The 26,463-nt window shown below is 43.2% G+C and overlaps 1 protein-coding gene across 2 annotated transcripts in view; it reads right to left on the bottom strand.

Annotated features, from left to right (window-relative positions):
* The window catches only part of arsb (arylsulfatase B), a 109,563-nt gene that overhangs the window by 46,809 nt on the left and 36,291 nt on the right, over positions 1–26,463 (bottom strand). The window lies entirely within an intron of this gene.

Raw genomic sequence — 26,463 nt, 5'->3', positions numbered from 1 at the left:
TGGAAAAGCAACAATTTTCTCAATTTTAACATTGGGAGACCATTGTCTTTGGGCTCTGCCACGAACTCCGTTCCCTCGCTACTGATTCCATTCCCCTCCCTGGTCTCTGTCTCAGGCTAAACCTAAATTATCCAATAGAGCATTCAGACCTCAAATCATCTCCATCATAGACCGCCTACTTCCACCTCTAATATTGCCCATCTCCGCCTCTGTCACAGCTGATCTGCTGCTGAAACACCTCATCCACACTTCCATTACCTCCAGACTCAACTATTCCAATGCTATTCCTGCAGTGTATTAGGGATGGTTTTCTAGACCAATATGTCAAGGAACCAACTAGAGGGCTGGCCATCCTAGACTGGGTGATGTGTAATGAGAAAGGACTAATTAGCAATCTTGTTGTGCATGGCCCCTTGGGGAAGAGTGACCATAAAATGGTAGAATTCTTTATTAAGATGGAGAGGGACACAGTTAATTGAGAGAATAGGGTTCTGAACTTAAGGAAAGGTAACTTCGATGGTATGAGACGTGAATTGGTTAGAATAGACTGGTGAATGATACTTAAAGGGTTGACGGTGGATAGGCAATGGCAAACATTTAAAGATCACATGGATGAACATCAACAATTGCACATCCCTGTCTGGAGTAAAAATAAAATGGGGAAGGTGGCTCAACCGTGGCTAACAAGGGAAATTAAGGATAGTGTTAAATCCAAGGAAGAGGCATATAAATTGGCCAGAAAAAGCAGCAAACCTGGGAGAAATTTAGAATTCAGCAGAGGAGGACAAAGGGTGTAATTAAGAGAGGATAAATATAGTACAAGAGGAAGCTTGCTGGCAACATAAAAACTGACTGCAAAAGCTTCTATAAATATGTGAAGAGAAAAAGATTAGTGAAGATAAACGTAGGTCCCTTGCAGTCAGAATCAGGTGAATTCATAATGGGAAACAAAGAAATGGCAGACCAGTTGAACAAATACTTTGGTTCTGTCTTCACGAAAGTCGACACAAATAACCTTCCAGAAATACTAGGGACCGAGGGTCGAGTGAGAAGGAGGAACTGAAGAAAATCCTTATTAGGCAGGAAATTGTGTTATGGAAATTGATGGGATTGAAGGCCGATAAATCCCTGGGGCCTGATAGTCTGCATCCCAGAGTACTTAAGGAAGTGGCCCTAGAAATAGTGGATGCATTGGTGATCATTTTCCAGCAGTCTATCGACTCTGGATCAGTTCCTATGGACTGGAGGGTAGCTAATGTAACACCACTTTTTAAGAAAGGAAGGAGAGAGAAAACAGGGAATTATCGACCGGTTAGCATGACATCAGTATTGGGGAAAATGTTGGAATCAATTATTAAAGATGAAATAGCAGCACATTTGGAAAGCAGTGACAGGATTGGTCCAAGTCAGCATGGATTTATGAAAGGGAAATCATGCTTGACAAATCTTCTAGAATTTTTTGAGGATGTAACTAGTAGAGTGGACAAGGGAGAACCAGTGGATGTGGTGTATTTGGACTTTCAAAAGGCTTTTGACAAGGTCCCACACAAGAAATTGGGGTGCAAAATTAAAGCACATGGTATTAGGGGTAACGTATTGACGTGGATAGAGAACTGGTTGGCAGACAGGAAGCAGAGAGTCAGGATAAACGGGTCCTTCTCAGAATGGCAGGCAGTGACTAGTGGGGTGCCGCAGGGCTCAGTGCTGGGACCCCAGCTATTTACAATATACTTCAATGATTTCGATGAAGGAATAGAGTGTAATATCTGTAAGTTTGCATACGACACCAAGCTGGGTGGCGGTGTGAGCTGTGAGGAGAATGTAGGGTGTCTTGGACAGGTTTGGTGAGTGGGCAAATGCATGGCAGATGCAGTATAATGTGGATAAATGTGAGGTTATCCACTTTGGTGGCAAAAACACAAAGGCAGATTATCTGAATGGAGGCAGATTAGGAAAAGGGGAGGTGCAACGAGACCTGGGTGTCATGGTACATCAGTCATTGAAGGTTGGCATGCAGGTACAGCAGGCGGTGAAGGTGGCAAATGGCATGTTGCTATTGAGGGAGTGCAGCGAAGGTTCACCAGACTGATTTCCGGGATGGCAGGACTGACATATGAGGAGAGACTGGATCGACTGGGCCCGTATTCACTGGAGTTTAGAAGGATGAGGGGATCTCAGAAACATAAAATTCTGACAGGACTGGACAGGTTAGATACAGGAAGAATATTCCAGATGTTGGGGAAGACCAGAACCAGGGGACACAGTCGAAGGATAAGGGATAAGCCATTTAGGACTGAGATGAGGAGAAACTTCTTCACTCACTCAGAGAGTTGTTAACCTGTGGAATTCGCTACTGCAGAGAATTATTGATGCCAGTTCGTTGGATATATTCAAGAGGGAGCTAGATGTGGCCCTTACGGCTAAGGGGATCAAGGGGTATGGAGAGAAAGCAGGAAAGGGGTACTGAGGTGAGTGATCAGCCATGATCTTATTGAATAGTGATGCAGGCACGAAGGGCCTACTCCTGCACCTATTTTCTATGTTTTATGTATGTTTCATCTGGCTGGCCTCCTACCCACCATAAACTTAATTCATCCAAATCTCTTCTGCCCATATTCTAAATTGCACCAAGTACCATCACCCCTGTACTTGCTGATCTACATTGACTCCCAGTCCACCAAACCTCAATTTTAAAATTCTCAACCTCATGTTCAAATCCCTCCATGGCTTCACCTCTAACCTGTGTCAGCACTATAACCCTCCAAGAACTCTGCACAGGTGTCCTAAGTTGAAGCAATGCATTGCCCAATCATATTGCCCCATCACTGGCAGCTATGCCTTCAGGCGTCTCGGCCCCATGCTCTGGTATTCCCTCCTTACACCGGTCAGTCTCTCTTATCTCTTTCTGCTCCTTTAAGAGCCTCCTTAACCTAACTTTTAGTCAGGAAGGATTGCAACCCTGTAACTGGGCTCACTCAATTTTCCATCTATTCAGTATGAGCAGAAAAATAGGCAGCTTCCTGGGGATGTATGATCATCCTGCCCAATTTTCTTTTATGTGCTGTGCCCAACCAACAAGAGTTCTGTGCCCCTCTGCCTTCAACTGACAGACACACATTCCAGCAGGAGTCAGTGGATCACGATCAGGAGCGTACACCTCAGTTGCTTTTTACCTCCCGAGTAGCTTGGGACAGAGCCGGATATACCTACTGTTGTCCTGGTCGAGATCAGCTGATTCGGGACAGAAGAGCGATCAAGCTTGGAATCCTCGGCCTGCATGGCTAAATACCACAGTACACCTGCCCAATGAGCAATAGGGCTTGTATTTCTTTTAAATGCTGATTTTATTCTATTCTGTTTTGTTTGGCTCGATAGCTTTCCCATGCCATGCCCCTTCAACTCAGGACTCCCAGACTGGAGACCTCCCGTTACAGACTACTCCCAATCATGAATTCGCCATGTGAGAATAATTGCAGGTGTGAACCTGTTAACACGGTGTTACAATAGACTAGGTTACTGTCAACACAATGAGGATTGTATCACAAAAATGAAGCATTTTTGGCTACAACAGATTATTTATTGGTTTCTTACTTGCTATTTACAATATACATTAATGATTTAGATGAAGGAATTGAATGTAATATCTCCAAGTTTGCAGATAACACTAAGCTGGGTGGCAGTACGAGCTGGGAGGAGGATGCTAAGAGGCTGCAGGGTGACTTGGACAGGTTCGGTGAGTGGGCAAATGCATGGCAGATGCAGTATAATGTAGATAAATGTGAGGTTATCCACTTTGGTAGCAAAAACAGGAAGGCAGAGTATTATCTGAATGGTGATGGATTAGGAAAAGGGGCGGTGCAACGAGACCTGGGTGTCATGGTTCATCAGTCATTGAAAGTTGGCATGCAGGTACAACAGACGGTGAAGAAGGCAAATGGCATGCTGGCCTTCATAGCGAGAGGATTTGAGTATCGGAGCAGGGAGCTCTTACTGCAGTTGTACAGGGCCTTGGTGAGGCCACACCTTGAATATTGTGTACTGTTTGATCTCCTAATCTGAGGAAAGACATTCTTGCTATTGAGGGAGTGCAGCAAAGGTTCACCAGATTCATTCCCTGGATGGCAGGACTGACATATGAAGAAAGACTGGATCGACTAGGCTTATATTCACTGGAATTTAGAAAAATGAGAGGGGATCTCATAGAAACATAAAATTATGATGGGATTGGACAGATTAGATGCAGGAAGAATGTTCCCGATGTTGGGGAAGTCCAGAACCAGGGGTCACAATCTAAGGATAAGGGGTAAGCCATTTAGGACCGAAATGAGGAGAAACTTCTTCACTCAGAATTATGAACCTGTGGAATTCTCTATCAGAGAAAGTTGTTGAGACCAGTTTGTTAGATATATTCAAAAGGGAGTTAGATGTGGCCCTTACGGCTAAAGGGATCAAGGGGTATGGAGAGAAAGCAGGAATGGGGTGCTAAAGTTGTAAAAACGATCAGCCATGATCATACTGAATGGTGGTTCAGGCTCGAAGGACCAAATGGCCTACTCCTGCACCTATTTTCTATGTTTCTATCACAGTATACATGGGTTAAAGCAAGGTAGGACTTCAGTACGGTTAGCTGATTCAGCAAGCTGCAGGAAGTATAATTATGGTCTGGTATGCCAAATGCATTAATATGTGACTAGAGTTTGTTCCTGTCAAGCAAAAGGGGATTTAACATGTTAATATCTGTTAAGTGCAGGCTTTGGTGCTATTCTGTCCAAAGTGACAGTCTCACATAGCTGACTGGAGAAGTGAATATCCTGTAACCGCAGATTGATCAAAGTATTGGGAAAGGATTAATGGGTTGAGTCATTCCATTCAATTCAAACATCCTCGATAATGGACATCCCAGGGGATCTTTTTAAAGAATTTTGTTTTGATTGGCAGCAGAGTTGGACAAATATATGGGTTTAATGTCCTTTGTTCCAGGATTTCTTCCTAAGAATTTGTGGTAAGAATTTGTGGTAAATCTATGCTTAATTGCAGGCAGTGTAAAAATCTGAAGCCAGTGGAGATACAGGACAAGTCAGACTCTAATGTAACATTTTGCTATGTAAGTGTGTGACCATGATTTAAGGGTCATTTTATTTTGAGGGTTAGCAGAGGAGAAGCTTCTTTGCTGTTTTTGACAGCGAGAGAATAGTAAAGATTATAATTACCCTGTACTACAAATATTCAATTTGTACTGAATACTGTTCATTTGCCTATGCTTAAGAAATTTGCCCAGTGGTTTATAGTTTGAGCCTCTGTCTGATAGAGTACATTCTTCTGCTTAGCAAAGATGAAAAGATCTCGGATACCCAAGTCTCACTACATCTGAATATTGGGCAGATAAAAGCACACTGTCTCAATGGGGACACTAGGTCTGCTTATAGGAGTGTCTGGGACACCAAGTCCAAAGAGAATATCGAACGTAAAAATCCCCCAAAAAGTAATAGGCTGCAGTTCTGCCAACCGCCTCCCGCCCACCAAACCAACCCAACTGTCAGGATATTGTTCCTTATTGATTATAGCATCACATGACCAGCAGAAAGGTTCTGTTAACCCAGTATCGGCTTGGTTATTCACTATCCAATTTCTTAGGAGAATCCAGTTACAAGTACTTTGGACACATGGGGCTCAATTTTCCCCAGTGATGTGTGCTATTTTTTTTGGAGCAGGCTGTTCTTTTTGGTCTGTTGAAAAACCAGAGTTTCCCCAATCAATTTGCACCAGTGTAACGCAGTTACAATTTTTTTTAGGTCAGTTTTTTTTTTCAGCCAAAAGGGGGCGTAACCAGCCATCTATGCCAATTCTGGTCATTTATGGAAGTTTGGCCAGCTGAGAGTTACTCCAATTCTGATTAGGTCAGCGTAGTATGTGGTCTCTCCACAAAAACCTTCAGGAGAGTTAAAGAAATCAGCGCAGGTAAGGAAATCAGCGCAGGTAAGTGCAGCAGATGCCCGGACAACAGCAGCAGGAAAGGTGGAAAAGGTACGAGAGAGGGGGAGAGCGTGGGGGGGGGGGGGGGCGGGGGGCGGGGCAGTGTGTGAGGGGAGGGAGAAGGGAAGCCTTTCGGGTGTAGTTAGGTGCTGGGACCGGGAGGGAGACGACCATTTGGCCTGGGATGGGGCGTGGGAGCAGACCGGGAGGCCAGTCGGCCTGGGCTAGGGGAGCACACCAGCAAGCCCTTCGGCCTGGGCTAGGGGCGGGGGAGCACACCAGCAGGCCCTTCGGCCAGAGAGAGAGATCGGAGAATGGAACCGGTAGGGACTGAGAGTGGGACCAGACCAGCAAGTTGGAGGTAAGTTGCTATTATGTGTTTTTCAATTCTTTTAATGTGTTGGGAGCTGGCTGTATGCTTCATTTTGCAGCCTCAGCTCGCATTGTGTTCCTGGTTACCATGGCAGCCTGATCAAGGCTCCACCGTCAAAACTAAAGGTCGGGTTACGCCACGCCAAAATGAAGAAATCCAACGGGGAAACTTAGAATTTTTTTTGCCGTACTTGGACCCCCCCCAAACAAAAACAAAAAAAATAGGGCGTAACTTCAAGTACGCCAAAAAAATGCTTTGGGGAAAATTGAGCCCATGGATTCTGCACTTGTCACCTTTATATAGAAGCAGATTTCAACATGTGCTAAAATACCCAGACAAATAAAATTCCACAATGGTGATGTCAATGCTGCCAACATACAACGCAGATCAAAGGATATTACCAGGCTGTAATACATACTTGCAAAATAACGAGTCATCCTGTAAAAGTTATTACAACTCGAACAATTTGCAATTATATAGTGCCTTTACTATAGCAAAATATTCCAAGGCGGAGCAGGCTCCAGGGGCCGAATGGCCTGCTCCTGCTTCTATTTCTTATGTTCTATGATTCACAGGAGCATGATCAAACAAACTTTGACACCAAACTACACAAGATATTAGGATCGGTGACCATAAACTTGGTCAAAGAGGTAGGTTTTAAGGAGCGTCTTAAAAGGTGGGGGAGGGGTGGCGAGGCTTAGGAAGGGTATTCTATAGCTTAGGGCCCACGCAGCTGATGGCACAGCCGCCAATGGTGGAGTGAGTAAAATCAGGAATGCGCAAGAGGCCAGAATTGGAGGAGCGTAGATATCTGAAGGTTGTAGGGCTGAAAGAGGTTACAGAGATAGAGAGGGGCGAGGCCATGGAGGGGCTTGTAAACAAGGATAAGAATTTTAAAATCAAAACTTACTTCCATACTAAACCATCTTGTTTGTCAAGAATAGGAAATGCTTTGAATCATGCTTTCATAGCAGTGGAAAAATAATGTTATAATTGAAGCAGTATGAGTGAGTACAGGGGGCCTGGCTGCCTTGTGATATTGGATTTTTGTTGAAGAAACAGTGAAGATATTACCATCCTCTCACCACGCAATGTATTTGTGCACAGCCACCGTCTCACTGCTGGCAACAGTTGCAGAGTGTTGAGCAAAGAGTTTGAACGAGAACAGTACAGCTTTTATGAAAGCAGCATTACAATCTGCAATTATACAGAAACCATGGAGCAACCCCCAGGCCCATTTGACCATGACTTGCCAGTTAGTAAAATGCAGCATAAAGGAGCTATAATCGTCGTCATGAAGCATAGCAATGGGCCAGTAACCATAAAATTAGTAAGGTACTGGCCAAAAATAAATCATGTATACACAGTACAACTTATGCAACAGCCCTCTTTGTACAAATGGGAACCTTGATCAGAACAGATGCTCACAGTTTAATAATGGGGTACATATCAGAGCACCACTTTATGCCACCAGATGTCACAAGTTCACTCAGTAATTACTTCTTTGTCCAGGTAGAAGATTTTCACAGTATGCTCAAGACATCTAGTGGCAGTCAATGGGTACTGCACCAGGATTGTTGCATCAAAATCACTAAGGTTGTATTTTCCTCCTAATGTTAGTGACAAAAGTACATAGAAGTAGTGTTACCCGTTTTATACTAATGAGCAAGTGTTGACGGCTAAACATTATAAATTGAATTTTGTGACCCCAATTAAATGATGTAATGCGCCTATTTTAGTTTAGCTGCACAATAGACAATACATCCATTGTATAAACAAATTTAACCTAATGCTCAGATACAGTGCTAATTTACAGGAACGGATGATTCACCAGAAGGCATTTAGGTACATTGTTTGAACTAATTTTCTAGGATAAGGTTCAAAGCAAAAATGAGAACTACATGAAAATTATTTTGATTCATTTTTGCAGGGCTGAAGCACTTCTCATTGATTCTACAGCACACGTCTAGACAGTCCTTCACAATTCAGGTGTATTAATCACGATAACACTCCTTTTACTGCTGTGCGCATGCATTGAAAACTGGCTTTTCCGATCTGTCAAGCTGGAGCTTGACAGATCCAATGCATCTCCACATCCAGGACATTCGCATGGGCAAGATTGCGATATTTACCCATATCTTGCCCAGCGGATGTCCTGAAAACTCTTGCGCCTAATGAAAGCAGGTGCATAGTCTATTGTTACAGGCGCTGAGTTTTAAAACACTTGAAACATTAAAAAAAAAATTTAAAACACGTTAGTTTTAAAAACCCTGCCCACTACGTTATATATTATAGCATAATTTTTTTTTAAATTTAAAAATCGGAATGTATATTTTTAATATTACATAAATAACTAATTTAAATTAATGTTAAATGTGTAGCGTATTTTTTCTATTTTTTATTGATGTGTGTGTTGGGGGGGGGGTTTCTCATTCATAATAATGGGGAACTCCAACTTACGGAGCTCCCATTATGATGAATGAGAACATACTTTACCTTGACTGGCTGCCCAGAGCCAGGTGACTGCAGCTCCAGCCCTGCGCACGTCCTGACATGCAGTCAGTGGAGGCATCAGGACCGGGATCTCCCGTGGGGGCAGTAGCTTCAGCTAAGTGTGCTTTTTTTTTTTCTAGAATCCAGTCGAACGCCCATGGGAAGGAGAAACCAGGATTTCTGGGCCATCATCTTTCCCGCTTCAACTCTTATGAACAAATTCCTCGATAATGATTAACAGAAGCGAGAGATCAATTGTTAAATTAAAATCATTGCACAGGAATAGTGACTGGGACAAAAGATACAAGATAACCTTGCATTGCAGTGCAATCAGGGGCTTTATATGTCCAGGGGGGAGTGTTTATGCGCAAAATGCTGAAAACTTGTGGGTTTTAGTGCAGGGATATTTTACATTGGTATGGTCGAGGTGTAAAGTATCAGTGATAAGGTGAAGCAGGGCAGATGTAGTAATGTACCAGGTCAGAACCAAACAAATAGGAGCAGTTTATCAGCAACAAATGGTGCTCCAAGCTGCTGAGTGTCACTCATTGGAAATGACAGCTACTCACTGGAACTTAAAAATAGGAATTAGAAGGACTTTGTGTATCTCGGTGAGTAAATGAACTGTGTGTTGTGTCACTGAGCCATACAAAGCAGCAACGTCACAGATTTGCTCCAAGTCTGTGCTGACTTCGTTGTGGGGGTGCTACAGTTGATTCTCAGCAGAGGAATAAAAATAATTAGCCAGGCTCTTGCTCCTGATTATTCAATGACCAGGTCAGAACCAAACAAACAATAAATAGGAGCAGTTTATCAGCAGAAAATGGTGCTCCAAGCTGCTGAGACCCTAGCGCAAAATATAAAAACAGATAGCAAGAGTTTCTATAGGTATATAAAAAAGGAAAAAAAAAAGTGTGCCTAAAGTAAATGTTCGTCCCTTAGAGGACAAGACCGGGGAATTAGTAATGGGGAACATGGAGATGGCAGAAACACTGAACAAATATTTTGTATCAGTCTTTATGGTAGAGGACACCAACAATATTCCGACATTAAATGGAGAAAGATTGCAAAGTGCTGTAGTACAGCGGGACTTGGGGGTACTTGGGCATGAAGCACAAAAGGATAGTATGCAGGTACAGCAAGTGATCAGGAAGGCCAATGGAATCTTGGCCTTTGTTGCAAAGGGGATAGTCAAGGGGCTATGGCATGGGGGGGGGGGAGGGGGGGAAGACGTAACACAATCACAATCCCTAGGAGATGGTACTCAGTAAGATAATGGGACTAAAGGCAGATAAATCCCCTGGACCTGATGGCTTGCATCCTAGGGTCTTAGGAGAAGTAGTGGCAGGGATTGTGGATGCATTGGTTGTAATTTACCAAAATTCCCTGGATTCTGGGGAAGTCCTAGCAGATTGGAAAACTGCAAATGTAACGCCCCTATTAAAAAAGGAGGCAGACAAAAAGCAGGAAACTATAGACCAGTTAGCCTAACATCTGTGGTTGGGAAAATGTTGGAGTCCATTATTAAAGCAGTAGCAGAACATTTGGAAAAGCAAAATTCAGTCAGGCAGAATCTGCATGGATTTATGAAGGGAAGTTATGTTTGACAAATTTGCTGGAGTTCTTTGAGGATGTAATGAACAGGGTGGATAAAGGGGAACCAGTGGCTGTGGTGTATTTGGACTTCCAGAAGGCATTTGACAAGGTGCCACATAAAAGGTTACTGCACAAGATAAAAGTTCACGGGGTTGGGGGTAATATATTAACATGGATAGAGGATTGGCCAACTAACAGAAAACAGAGAATCGTGATAAATAGTTCAGTCTCGGGTTGGCAATCAGTAACTAGTGTGGTGCCACAAGGATCAATGCTGGGACCCCAACTATTTACAATCTATATTAACGACTTGGAAGAAGGGACTGAGTGTAACGTAGCCAAGTTTGCTGATGATACAAAGATGGGGGGAAAAGCAATGTGTGAGGAGGACACAAAAAAAATCTGCAAAAGGACAGACAGGTTAAGTGAGTGGGCAAAAATTTGGCAGATGGAGTATAATGTTGGAAACTGTAAACAAAAAAAAATCAAAGAGCAAGTTATTATTTAAATGGAGAAAGATTGCAAAGTGCTGTAGTACAGCGGGACTTGGGGGTACTTGTGCATGAAACACAAAAGGGATAGTATGCAGGTTCAGCAAGTGATCAGTAAGGCCAATGGAATTTTGGCCTTTGTTGCAAAGGGGATGGAGTATAAAAGCAGGGAAGTCTTGCTACAGTTATACAGGGTATTGGTGAGGCCACAGCTCGAATGCTGTGTGCAGTTTTGGTTTCCATATTTACGAAAGGATATACTTGCTTTGGAGGCAGTTCAGAGAAGGTTCACTAGGTTGATTCTGGGGATGAGGGGGTTGACTTATGAGGAAAGGTTGAGTAGGTTGGGCCTCTACTCATTGGAATTCAGAAGAATGAGAGGTGATCTTATCAAAACATAAGATTATGAGGGGACTTAACAAGGTGGATGCAGAGAGGACGTTTCCACTGATGCGGGAAACTAGAACTCGAAGGCACAATCTTAGAATAAGGGACCGCCCATTTAAAACAGAAGAGGAGAAATTTCTTCTGAGGGTTGTAAATCTGTGGAATTCACTGCCTCAGAACTGTGGACGCTGGGACATTGAATAAATTTAAGACAGAAGTAGACAGTTTCTGAAACGATAAGGAGTTATGGGGAGCAGGCGGGGAAGTGGAGCAGAGTCCATGATCAGATCAGCCATGATCTTATTGAATGGCGGAGCAGGCTCGAGGGGCCGTATGGCCTATTCCTGGTCCCGTTTCTTATGTTCTTACTAGAGGAATAAAAATAATGAGCTAGGCTCTTGCTCCTGATTATTCAACGACCCTTGTTTAGTTTGTGTGCATGTCTATTACAAATTGCAGGTCCGCAATAAATATTCTCTTGGGTGACGATCACTCCCATAAACATCCCCTGCGATCAGGAGTCTACTCTTATGGCCTAATATCTAGTTATATGATAGCATGAGTGTTACAATAAGACTCCTTGTATGTAGTGGATTCTTTGCACATGCCCCCACATCCGTTATCCTATCATTTGGAAGACAAATTGATGAGCACACTAATGAGATGAGGGAATTATAAGATAACATGAATGAACACAAAACCATTTTCACTGAGATTTATCCATTTCCTATTAGCCGGCACAGGCATGACAGACCAAATGGCCTCCTTCTGTCCTGTAAGATTCTATTGCTCCTTGCAACATAAAACGATGCAAACCTTGCCCTTGATTTGGGCACACATTTTAGAAGTCAGTATTATTGATTGACTAGTGTTTAGGAAAATCAAAAGAGGGAGTTTGCTGCCTCTCAGTTGGACTGTACCAGACACAAATCGCCTGCAGTGTGGCCTACATGTGACCCCGGTCCCACACTATGTGCTTGATACTTAATGTCCACTCAGTCATCAACAATTCCAGCCAAGTTCAAAAATAAGGAGAAACCATGGACAGATCTATCAGCAACAATACAGGCATTGTGCATCAGGTCAATACTTGGGCCCTGAACAGTCCACCTACTAACATCTGGGGAAAACAGTCCCCCACACTAGTCCAGCAACAGCCCGATATTGTTTTACTCACAGAATCCTATCCATCAGCCAACATCCCTGACTTCCATTACTATCCCTGGGTATGTCCTGTCCCACTGGCAGAAAAATTATCACCAGAGGCACAGTGGTCTACAGTCAGGTGGAAGTGGCACTGAGTCCTCAACATGAACTCGGGACCTTATGGTCCTGAAGCCTCATAGCTTCAGGTCAAACAAGGTCAACAAAACCTCTTACTTGTCACCACCTACCACTCCACTCAACTGATAAATTAGCACTCCTTATGTTGAGCAATCACTTGCAGGCAGGGGTACAGAATGCACTCTGGGTGGGGGACTTCAGAGTCCACATTCAAGAATGGCTTGGTAGTCCCATCAGTGACCAAGCCCTAAAGGATATAACTGCCAGACTGGGCCTGCATCAGATGACGAGAAAACCAATACAATGAAGTGTTCATAAAAAGCAGAACAAATTCAACATGGCTAATTACTGCCCTATAATCCTCCTCCCAATCAGTGCTGGGTCCACTGTTCACGATTTACATAAACAACTTGGACTAGGGAATTGGAAGTACAATGTCTAAATTTGCAGAGAATTTCATAATCTTAGAATAAAGGGGTCACCCATTTAAAACTGGGATGAGGAGAAATTTCTTCTCAGAGAGTTGTGAATCTATGGAATTTGCTGCCTCAGAGAGCTGTGGATGCTGGGACATTAAATAAATTTAAGAATAAATTGAATAAATAGACAGTTTCTTAAAAAATAAAGGGATAAGGGGAGCTGGCAGCAAAGTGGAGCTGAGCCCATGATCGGATCAGCCATGATCTTATTGAATGGCGGGCAGGCTCGAGGGGCCGTATGGCCTACTCCTGCTCCTATTTCTTATGTTTTTATGTTCTTTCGTTTGCTCTGTTCCTACTTATAAGATGGCCTTCAGTAATATCTTCCAGTTCTGGCAAAGGGTTATACCTGAAGCTTTTATTTGTTCTCCCCTCTCCACAGATGCTGCCTAACCTGCTGAATGTTTCCAGCATTTTCTGTTTTTATTTCAGGGGGAAAAAAAGTTCTTTATACAGGTGATAAATGTTCAGAATAGAGTGAACAAGGTAACAGAGATTATAGAAACAAAAGCAAAATACTGCAGTTGCTAGAAATCTGAAATAAATTGTGGCGAAAGGAAAAAAAATTAAGGTGTCAAGGTACCCTGTATTGGAGATTATTTAAATATAGTTCGATGGCAAAAAGGGAGAGTTAATGCGCTCAAGAGTTGAGCTGATGGGCCGAACGGCCTTTTCACACCCGACTTTTCTTGAGTTATACACACACACATATAAATATATATGTATAAAAAAATATAGTATCATGTAAAGTTACTGCACAGAAGGAGGGTATTCGGGCCGTTGTGCCTGTGCTGGCTCTTAGAAAGAGCAGTCATGCTAAATCCCACAACCCCGCTTTTAGTCAGTAACCCTGTCAGTTGCTCTCTCTCAAGTACCTGTCCAACTCCCTTTTAAAATTATTTATGGCAGCAGCTTCCACCACCTTTCAGACCAGTGCCAGGGCCTCTTTCCCATTCAGACCAGTGTCAGGGTGGTTCTTACATTGGCACCTGTAGGCTGCCACCTGGCTTTACATTGGTTCAGCAGATGTTACATTTCATTTTTAAAAAACACATACAAGTAAAAAGCAACCACTATTGTCCTGGCTTTTGGCGTCTCCCCTCTTGTCCACAGTGTCAGTGAGCCACTGTTCAGTGGTATGCAAAGCGCTGTTTGAAACATTTGGAGCCACAGTGCTATGAAGCTCCCTGTGAAGTGTTTGGCAAGTGCTGTCTACCTTGAACTCAACAGCGAGTGCACCCGGAGGGGGGGGGGGGGGGGGGGGGAGGGCTGGTGGCGTTAGTGAAGAGAGGGGCACTCTAATGTTGTACATCTGAACCATCTAATGAAAAATACAAATAATAAGCAAGTTTCAGATCAGGATACAGATGGGAAAGATTTTAAGAAAGGACATGTGAACAATAGCGTCTGCAGCAAAACTGCAAAGCGTACAGGAAGAGTGCAGAGACAGAATGGCAGACAGCTCCTGGTCTCTAAAATAACAACGCATTCAGCCAATGAAAACCCTGCTTTGTCTAGGATTGCTGCCAACATGGGAACACAAACTATATAAACATGGGATTAAAAGTTCAGAATTCCTAAAGCAGGAAGATTGAAAAAAAAAAAGTCCTGGTTAAAAAAATCCCCGTTGTATATTTTGGGAGCCCATTGTCACTTTTTCTGTATTTAGCCACCAGGACAACCAAAACAATTGCTGTTTTTGTGCCCTCCACATAATCCTAAGAAACTAATATGCAATCGAACAACACTCTCTGGTATCAGGAATGAGTGGCTCACAGTTAACGTCATCATCGAGGAACAAAGTATGTGGATCAGGAGAACAAATTGCGTCACTGGTTTAAAACAACATAAAGGCTCCACACAATGTGAGAAGCATCATATCCATACGAGGACAGTCTTATCATGTAATTTAAGCTGGTGCAATAATTTTAAAAATAGTATTAATTTAGTTTACAAGCTAGGCAAACAAAAATGAGACACGCGGGACATTTGCTGCTAGACATAGCTGAGGCCTGGTGAGATTGTCACGCTCTTGTGTGCTGCTTAAGGGGCTAACATCATTAGCCACCGAACCAGGACCTAGCTCTATCAAGCAAGTGTGCAAGCTGGTGTGCAACGGCCACCACACGTTAAAAAAAAAATCCACGCACAGGCATCTTTCACCCTTCAAGATGTAGTTCGGGACCTGGAATATCAGGTCCTCATCGAAACACCTGTGAACTCATCTCTTTTTGGTGTGGAAGTATGTCATCCTGGATACGAGGGACCGCCTAAGAAGAAGATGATCATTAGCACATCAACGTGCTCACAAAAAAGTGTTGGGAATTGAAAGGAACCATCCATTATTCATGGCATGGAGTTAGGTCGCAGATCAGCCGCGATCTCATTGAAGTAGGCTCAAGGGGCTGAATGGCCTTCTCCTGTTCCTAGGATGGTATGACACACAAGTGACATGATGGTGTATTAATGGACTTGCCTCATTATGTTGTCAATCACATTGGGGCATTAAGTTTGTGAAGAAACAAAAAAAGTTTGCAAAACACTTTCTACATTAAATAAAGTTACCAAAAATAATTATTAATGTTAACATATTTTGGTCTATTCCTGCCTTTGTTGGCTTCTTTAAACAACAAGTGCTGCAAATATCATTAAGGAAGACTGGCTGGAAGGAATAACTGAGCATTGTCAGGAATGAATCATCAGGAGCAGAGGTAGAAGTCATTAACCCTGGGGCAGTTCAGCTGTTCACATTACCTCAGCTCACTCAAACTGTTTAATTACAACGCAATTCCTAGACCTTGGGTCATCAACATTCTCTATTTTGATAGACATCTAAAACACCACAAGCAGATGGATCGATGTAATCAGAAGAATTTAAGTGATTTCTTATTGTAAACCATTTAATTTTTTGGACTCCTTCAGTTGAACGACCTCACGTTAAAAGACCCATCACAGTTGACAGAGTAGACACTCAAAGCACCTTCCCCATGATGGTGGAAGTACAGAACTTAACTCACCTCTTCCTCATTCTGCCCCCTCCCCCACCCAATTCTACCACTCCATTCAAAAGCACTTGGAGACTGAACCCTTTACCTCACACCATCATCATAGGCAGTCCCACGGAGTCGAGGATGACTTGCTTCCACTCAAATGGAGTTCTCAGGCGAGTCCAATGCAGGACCTACAGTCTCTGTCACAGGTGGGGCAGACAGTGGCTGAAGGAAAGGGTGGTTGGGGAGCCTGGGTTGACACACGCTCCTTCCGCTGTCCACGCTTGGTTTCTGCTTGTCCTTGGCAATGGGATGCGAGGTGCGAGCTGCCCTCCCGGATGCTCGTCCTCCAATTTGGGCTGTCGTGGGCCAGGGATTCCCAGGAGTCAGTGAGGATGTTGCACTTTGTCAAGGAGGCTTGGAGGGTGCCCTTGTAACATTTCCTCTGCTACGGCAATGCTGTGAATGGCCTTTCCCAGAGAGCTACGGTAAATCAGGTCATCCCAGGGCAGACTGCACAATACAGGAGTTCATTGTAGAATTATAGATTTTAATGGCACAGAAGGAGGCCATTCAGCCCATTTAAAGAGCATCCCACTCCCGTGTTCTTTCCACATAGCCCTGCAATTTTTTCCTTTTCCAGTATATATCCAATTTCCTTTCAAAAATTACTACTGAAGCTGATTCCAGCACACTTTCAGGCAGTGCATTCCAGGTTATTGCAACTCGTCAAGTTAAAAAAATAATTCTTCTCATCTCTGGTTACAGGGTTTTCAGACGAGATAGAGAGGGGGTTAAAAAATGAGGGCGGGGTTGCAGTATTAATTAAAGAAACAATTACAGCTGTGAGAAGTGATTATATGTTAGAGGGGTCATCAAACGAGGCCATATGGGTTGAATTGAAGAACAAAAAAGGGGCGATCACACTACTGGGAGTGTAGTATAGACCCCCAAACAGTCAGCGGGAGATAGAAGAACAAATATGTGGGTAAATTGCTGCAAAGTGCAAAATCTAGAGTTGTAATAGTGGGGTATTTCAACTACTCTAATATTAGCTGGGAAAAAAGTCGTGTGAATGGTAGAGAAAGTGAGGAATTCCTAAAATACATACAGGAGAACTTCTTTAGCCAGTATGCAACAAGCCCAACAAGGGAGGGGACGGTTCTGGACTTGGTTTTGGGGAATGGAGAGGGGCAGGTGGAAGGGGCATCAGTGGGAGGGCATTTTGGTGCCCGTGATCATAATTCATTAAGATTTCGGGTAGTTATGGAAAAGGACAAAAGTGGACCAGAAAAAAAGTTCTCAATTGGGGTAAAGCCAATTTTGCTGAGCTGAGATGCGATTTGACCAAAGTGGACTGTAAGTGGCTACTTGATGGTAAATCATAGAAACATAGAAACATAGAAAATAGGTGCAGGAGTAAGCCATTCGGCCCTTCTAGCCTGCACCGCCATTCAATGAGTTCATGGCTGAACATGCAACTTCAGTACCCCATTCCTGCTTTCTCACCATACCCCTTGATTCCCCTAGTAGTAAGGACTTCATCTAACTCCTTTTTGAATATATTTAGTGAATTGGCCTCAACAACTTTCTGTAGTAGAGAATTCCACAGGTTCACCACTCTCTGGGTGAAGAAATTCCTCCTCATCTCAGTCCTAAATGGCTTCCCCCTTATCCTTAGACTGTGTCCCCTGGTTCTGGACTTCCCCAACATTGGGAACATTCTTCCTGCATCTAACCTGTCTAACCCCGTCAGAATTTTAAACGTTTCTATGAGGTCCCCTCTCATTCTTCTGAACTCCAGTGAATACAAGCCCAGTTGATCCAGTCTTTCTTGATAGGTCAGTCCCACCATCCCGGGAATGAGTCTGGTGAACCTTCGCTGCACTCCCTCAATAGCAAGAATGTCCTTCCTCAGGTTAGGAGACCAAAACTGTACACAATACTCCAGGTGTGGCCTCACCAAGGTCCTGTACAATTGTAGCAACACCTCCCTGCCCCTGTACTCAAATCCCCTCGCTATGAAGGCCAACATGCCATTTGCTTTCTTAACCGCCTGCTGTACCTGCATGCCAACCTTCAATGACTGATGTACCATGACACCCAGGTCTCTTTGCACCTCCCCTTTTCCTAATCTGTCACCATTCAGATAATAGTCTGTCTCTCTGTTTTTACCACCAAAGTGGATAACCTCACATTTATCCACATTATACTTCATCTGCCATGCATTTGCCCACTCACCTAACCTATCCAAGTCGCTCTGCAGCCTCACAGCATCCTCCTCGCAGCTCACACTGCCACCCAACTTAGTGTCATCCGCAAATTTGGAGATACTACATTTAATCCCCTCATCTAAATCATTAATGTACAGTGTAAACAGCTGGGGCCCCAGCACAGAACCTTGCGGTACCCCACTAGTCACTGCCTGCCATTCTGAAAAGTCCCCATTTACTCCTACTCTTTGCTTCCTGTCTGACAACCAGTTCTCAATCCATGTCAGCACACTACCCCCAATCCCATGTGTTTTAACTTTGCACATTAATCTCTTGTGTGGGACCTTGTCGAAAGCCTTCTGAAAGTCCAAATATACCACATCAACTGGTTCTCCCTTGTCCACTCAACTGGAAACATCCTCAAAAAATTCCAGAAGATTTGTCAAGCATGATTTCCCTTTCACAAATCCATGCTGACTTGGACCTATCATATTACCTCTTTCCAAATGCACTGCTATGACATCCTTAATAATTGATTCCATCATTTTACCCACTACCGATGTCAGGCTGACCGGTCTATAATTCCCTGTTTTCTCTCTCCCTCCTTTTTTAAAAAGTGGGGTTACATTGGCTACCCCCCACTCCATAGGAACTGATCCAGAGTCAATGGAATGTTGGAAAATGACTGTCAATGCATCCACTATTTCCAAGGCCACCTCCTTAAGTACTCTGGGATGCAGTCCATCAGGCCCTGGGGATTTATCGGCCTTCAATCCCATCAATTTCCCCAACACAATTTCCCGACTAATAAGGATTTCCCTCAGTTCCTCCTCCTTACTAGACCCTCCGACCCCTTTTATATCCGGAAGGTTGTTTGTGTCCTCCTCAGTGAATACCGAACCAAAGTACTTGTTCAATTGGTCCGCCATTTCTTTGTTCCCCGTTATGACTTCCCCTGATTCTGACTGCAGGGGACCTACGTTTGTCTTTACTAACCTTTTTCTCTTTATATATCTATAGAAACTTTTGCAATCTGTCTTAATGTTCCCTGCAAGCTTCTTCTCGTACTCCATTTTCCCTGCCCTAATCAAACCCTTTGTCCTCCTCTGCTGAGTTCTAAATTTCTCCCAGCCCCCGGGTTCGCTGCTATTTCTGGCCAATTTGTATGCCACTTCCTTGGCTTTAATGCTATCCCTGATTTCCCTTGATAGCCACAGTTGAGCCACCTTCCCTTTTTTATTTTTACGCCAGACAGGAATGTACAATTGTTGTAGTTCATCCATGCGGTCTCTAAATGTCTGCCACTGCCCATCCACAGTCAACCCCTTCAGTATCATTCGCCAATCTATCCTAGCCAATTCACACCTCATACCTTCAAAGTTACCCTTCTTTAAGTTCTGGACCATGGTCTCTGAATTAACTGTTTCATTCTCCATCCTAATGCAGAATTCCACCATATTATGGTCACTCTTCCCCAAGGGGCCTCGCACAATGAGATTGCTAATTAATCCTCTCTCATTACACAACACCCAGTCTAAGATGGTTCCTTGACATATTGGTCTAAAAAACCATCCCTTATGCACTCCAGGAAATCCTCCTCCACCGTATTGCTTCCAGTTTGGTTAACCCAATCTATGTGCATATTAAAGTCACCCATTATAACTGCTGCACCTTTATTGCACGCACCCCTAATTTCCTGTTTGATGCCCTCCCCAACATCACTACTCCTGTTTGGAGGTCTGTACACAACTCCCACTAACGTTTTTTGCCCTTTGGTATTCTGCAGCTCTACCCAGATAGATTCCACATCATCCAAGCTAATGTCCTTCCGAACTATTGCCTTAATTTGCTCCTCAACCAGCAATGCTACCCCACCTCCTTTTCCTTTTATTCTATCTTTCCTGAATGTTGAATACCCCTGGATGTCGAGTTCCCAGCCCTGATCATCCTGGAGCCACGTCTCCGTAATCCCAATCACATCATATTTGTTAACATCTATTTGCACAGTTAATTCATCCACCTTATTGCGGATACTCCTTGCTTTAAGACACAAAGCCTTCAGGCTTGTTTTTTTAACACCCTTTGTCCTTTTAGAATTTTTCTGTACAGTGGCCCTTTTTGTTCTTTGCCTTGGATTTCTCTGCCCTCCACTTTTCCTCATCTCCTTTCTGTCTTTTGCTTTTGCCTCCTTTTTGTTTCCCTCTGTCTCCCTGCATTGGTTCCATCCCCCTGCCATATTAGTTTAAATCCTCCCCAACAGCACGAGCAAACACTCCCCCTAGGACATTGGTTCCTGCCCAGGTACAGACCGTCCGGTTTATACTGGTCCCACCTCCCCCAGAACCTCAGTGTCAGAGCAGTGGGAGGCATTCAAGGAGGAGATCCTGAGGGTACAGAGCAAGTATGTTCCTTTAAAGAAAAAAGGTGGGCTAACAAATCTAGAGCCCCCTGGATGTCAAGGATCATACAGGGGAAGATAAAGAAGAAAAGGGAAGCTTATGACAGATACAGAGAACTCAATATTGCAGAAACTCTAGAGGGTTATAAGTGCAGTGGTGCAATTAACAAAGATATCAGGAAAGCAAAGAGAGCATGAAAGAATGTTGGCAAGAAAAATGAGGGAAAACCCAAAGATGTTTTATAAATACATTAAGAGCAAGAGAATAACTAGAGAAAGAAAGGGACCTATTAAAGACTATAAAGAAATGTGTGTGTGGAGGCAGATGATGTGGGTATGATTCTTAATGAATAATTTGCATCTGTTTTCACAAAAGAGAGGGGCGATGCAGACTTTGCAATGAGGGAAGAGCAGTGTGAAATATTAGATGAGATAAACATAGAGAGAGAGGAAATATTAAGGGGCTTAGTAGTTTTGAAAGTGGATAAATCCCCAGGCCTGGATGAAATATATTTCAGGCTGTTAAGAAAAGCAAAAAGGATGAAATAGCAGAGGCTCTGACCATCATTTTCCAGTCCTCTCTGGCTACAGGTGTGGTGCCAGAGGACTGGAGGTCTGCTAATGTTATACCTTTGTTTAAAAAGGGAGAAAGGGATAGACCGAGTAATTACAGGCCAGTCAGCCTAACCTCAGTGGTGGGAAAATTATTGGAAAAAATTCTGAGGGACAGGATAAATCTTCATTTGGAAAGACATGAATTAATCAAGGACAGTCAGCATGGATTTGTCAAGGGAAGGGTGTGTCTGACTAACTTGATTGAATTTTTTGGAGGAGGTAACCAGGAGGGTCGATGAGGGTAGTACATATGGTGTAATGTATATGGATTTTAGCAAAGCTTTTGATAAGGTCCCACATGGCAGACTGGTCATGAAAGTAAAAGCCCATGGGATCCAGGGCAAAGTGGCAAGTTGGATTCAAAATTGGCTCAGAAGCAGGAAGCAATGGGAAATAGTTGATGGGTGTTTTTGTGACTGAAAGGCTGTATCCAGTGGGGTTCCGCAGGGCTCAGTGCTGGGTCCCTTGCTTTTTGTGGTATATATCAATAACTTGGACTTGAATGTTAGGGGTATGATTAAGAAGTTTGCAGACGACATAAAAAAGACTGTGTGGTTGATAATGATGAAGAAGAAAGCTGCGGACAGCAGGAATGTATCAATGTACTGGTCAGCTGGGCAGAACAGTGGCAAATGGAATTCAATCTGGAGAAGTGTGAGGTAATGCATTTGGGGAGGTCTAACAAGGCAAGGGAATACACATTAAATGGTACGACACTGAAAAGTGTAGAGGAACAAAGGGACCTTGGAGTGCAGGTTCACAGATCCTTGAAGATAGCAGGCCAGGTAGCTAAGGTGGTTAAGGCGGTTAAGGCAGCATATTGAATACTTGCCTTTATTAGCCGAGGCAAGGAATACAAGAGCATGGAGGTTACGCTTGAACTATATAAAACACTGGTTAGGCCACAGCTGGAGTACTGTGTGCAGTTCTGGTCACCACATTACAGGAAAGATCTGACTGCACTGGAAAAGGTGCAGAGGAGATTTACAAGAATATTGCCTGGACTGGAGAATTTTGACTATGAGGAAAGATTGGAGATGCTGGGTCTGTTTTCTTTGGAACAGAGGAAGCTGAGGGGAGACCAGATTGAGATATATAAAGTTATGCAGGACCTGGATAGAGTGGATAGGAAGGACTTGTTTTCCTTGGCGGAGGTCAACAACCACGGGGCATAGATTTAAAGTAATTGGGGGGAGGTTTAGAGGAGAAATGAGGGGAAATTTCTTCACCCAGAGGGTAGTGGGGGTCTGGAACTCACTGTCTGAAAGGGTGGTAAAGGCAGAAAGCCTCACCATATTTAAAACATACTTGGATGTGCACTTAAAGTGCCATAACTACAGGGCTACGGACCAAGAGCTGGAAAGTGGGATTAGGCTGGATAGCTCTTGGGCAGCCAGTGCAAACACGATGGGCCGAAATGGCCTCCTTCTGTGCTGTAAATTTCTATGATTCTATAATCTATCTTCCCTTGGTTCTTTTGCCAATTATCTACACATAATGTAATCAGGATAAAAGTAAATGTTTGAGTGGTTTTCCTAAACCATTAAGTGATAATACACTGCAGCTGGGAAGAGTATTATATCATAAGTTAAAGATTGCGCATCATGCTACAGAATTGCTGTGTACCAGAACCACGTGGCCTCCCTCATCCACATAAGCAATGGGAACTCAGCTGCATTAAACAGCCAGCATACAACCAATTGAGTGAAACCACAGTACTCAACGACTGGACTGGCAGCTGCTATAATTTCAAACTTAATAATTGACAGCAAAGACTGATAGCACAGACAGCGAATCTGACACACCAAATTTACTTACCACAGATTGCTACTGCAGCCCCTTCATCAGCAATGCTACATTAACTCTGTTAACAGGCCTGCTTACGCTCCAAACATTTGTGGTCTAAACTAGAACCCTCATATCTGCAAGACATTCCATGAATAAAACACACACACGCCACATGTTATTCAACATTAATTTCTCAATATCATTTCAAAATTGAACAGAAAAAGCAAAACTGTTAAAACTTTACAATAACTAGTTAGCGCTCCACCGAGAGCTTCTTCAGGATGTGTATGCACTGCACAGTGCACTAAGGGACTATGGCACAGAAAGGTCCATTCTGATGATGTCATCCTTCAGATTAGTACGTGAGGAAACAAAAATGATCCTTTAGGTTCAGAATGTCAACCTACCACAAAGCAGAGGATGCAACAAATGTGGAAGGTCAGTGCAGTCTACACAATCTGATGCACTTGCTGAATCCTAACTCCCCAAAACAGGTGGGTTGGGGTTGCGTCAGAGGTTTAAAATGCAAAAAATCTTGAACAGCAACTGAACCCGCCCACTTCCGGTTTTAATAGAGATGGGATGAGAGGCGGGTGCCCAATCTGCTCGCTGGAAGCAGGTTGGTCATTTAAATATGATAGAGGCTGCCTGCCTTCATTTTAACAGTGGTTTATCTACAGACAGCTGCATTTCCCAGGCCTGAGGAAACTCAGCAGCTGAAAACAGGAGAGAAGGGTTGAATCCATGCCTTTACAGCATTGCTTATGGGCCAGGAGGATCAGGAGTCCTTCATCCAGGGCCAAAAAGCTACCCAGTAAACCCCGCCATCTGTCTGCTCCCCTGACCATCATCGGACCCCACCCCTCCACAATCTCTCGCACTTCCTCAATATGTTTACCTGCCCTCGTAGGCTCCGGTTTCTGAAGCAGATTTCTTGCGCGAAAGGCCTCCAGCCTGTTAATCAGGCTGCCTGTGGGCAGGAAGTCAACCTAAAGGATCCCTGCAGTTAAATTCTGCAGGACATTCAGAAAACCCATTATTCCAGGTTTCCTCACAACAGCACCACCCACACAAAACTTGCCTCCAGGCAAAAATCCAACCTAAATCTCTGATTTGGAAAAATAAATGTGCTGAATTTAGCAGTGAGGGTCAGTTATACCACACAGACGTAGATGGCCATTATGATGTCTTTAGATGCTCTGATAATTACTCCACGAGGCAAAGTATTGCACTTGAACTGTATTGAACTTAGTCCATTTAATAGAACTCCAAAGTGATGATCACACATGGTGGCCTGCCTTTTATACTAGGCCTGGCATACCTGTACCGGTAACCTACAAGTTTCTCACTGCAGTGCCCTCTGGTGGCACACCTTAGTGACCATACAGCTGGTGTACAAGTTTCCCATAGTAGTGCCCTCTGGTGGCACATCATATATAATAGTACAAGCAATGAACATGTCTGGATACATGACAGGTATGACTGCCAATGCTTTACGCTGCTATATATGGATACAAGTCCCAATAAATGGTTGGGGTCAGCTAGTTTTGCCTGAAGTTTTGTCTGATGGTTAACCTGATATTTAGCCAGCACCTTGCTGGAAATGAATCACACCAAAGAAAGTTAATAGATATTTCTGAACACATCAATCATAAGCTAGAAAAGGCTGACCTGCTTTACTAGTAGCTGAAAAAGATTATTCATTGACTCTTCTTGTACAAAATTCACAACCTCAAACAAGAAGTCAGAAAGTGCCCTCCACTACAAGATAGTGGTTATGTCGAACAAACTGCTAGAGAAAGTAATTGATTCGGGCTCAATTGGCACCTTTACAAAAGGAGCTGGATTGATATCTGTTGAGAAGAGGGATTGAGAATCAGAAATATTTAACAACACCCCTCAATTCCTTCCCCACCCCAGAGATTTTCCAGAGAAGGAAATTAGTGTTCAGTGGAGTAGATAAACAGGTTCTGCTGAATCTCCCACAGAAAGGAAGTTTATGAATAATTATATAATTATAGGCTCTGGATAAATGGAGTGACTGCTTTCCCTCAAATTGGATTTTCTGATGTAATTATCCTTGTACACAGAAAGCTGACTACACAGAAGGACTCCCTCAAATTTCCCATTTTTAATTAGCAAAAAGTCTCTCTCAGGCAATGCATTTTGCTGGAGCGAACCTTCAACAGAGGCCACTATGCTGGAACTGGTGGAGGTAAGCTGCAGGTAAAACGTCTTGCACAGTAGCGCTGGCCATTTTGGGTACCACACAACTGGGACATTGAAATTTGTAGAGACACAAACATTCTTGGTCATCAAATCATTGAAAATAACTGCTTACATCACTGTGGCAATGTTTACATTTGTTAGATATGGTAGCATGGTGGTTGTGTTACTGGACTAGTAATCCAGAGAACATGAGTCCAAACAGAAGGGATAAATCCAGTTGTTGTGGTCCATGTTGGAACAAACGATATAGGTAAGAACAAGGAGGAGGTCCTGCCGAAAGAGTATCAAGAGATAGGCTCTAAATTAAAAAGCAGGACCTCAAGGGTAATAATCTCTGTATTCTTGCCCGAGCTACGTGCAAATTGACATAGAAGCAGACAGATCAGGAGAATTAACACGCGTCTAAAGGGAAAGAGGGGTTCCTTTTCATGGGATACTGGCACCAGTTCTGGGACAGGAAGGAACTGTACCCAAGGGACAGGCTCCACCTGAACTAGGATGGGACCCATGTCCTAACAGAAAGGGTAAATAGGGAGCTGGCAAAGACTTTAAACTTGTAAGAAAGGAAGAGGGATCTACAAGAAATGTAAGCAACCTAAATATAAACAAAACAGTAAAAGAAAGCATAGGAAAGAATACAGTAAGGGAGAGCATTAACAGCAAGGGAGCAAATAGAGTTATAGAACAGGAGTCTAAACAGATGGTTAAACATAGTGAGAGGAAATCCGATTAAAAATAGGTTAAACTGTCTGTACAGTAATGCACAAAGTGTCCATAAAAAACAGAGGAGCTGAAGACAATCATGCATTGGGAGGAATCAGACATAGTAGGGAATACTGAGACATGGCTACAGAAATATCAGGACTGCAAAGTAAACATTGCAGGATATAACATTTATAGAAAAGAGAGGGAAAAAGGGGAGGTGAAGTAGCTGTACTTATTAAGGATAACAAAATGGCTGTCAAAAAAAGGTACACAGCTATTAGCAAGACAAAAATAGAATCCATATGGAGAGAGAGAAACGATAAAGGATCAATCACACTAATAGGAGGAGTCCACAGACCATCTAATAGTGGAAAGGAAGTGGAAGAAATATGCAGACAAATTATGAAAATGAATTTTAAAAAATAGAATAAATCATAGGGAATTTCAAA

Source organism: Pristiophorus japonicus, chromosome 1 (genome assembly GCF_044704955.1).
Source record: "Pristiophorus japonicus isolate sPriJap1 chromosome 1, sPriJap1.hap1, whole genome shotgun sequence".
In the NCBI taxonomy this organism is placed as follows: domain Eukaryota; kingdom Metazoa; phylum Chordata; class Chondrichthyes; family Pristiophoridae; genus Pristiophorus; species Pristiophorus japonicus.
This window is presented reverse-complemented; position numbering and strand designations above follow the sequence as displayed.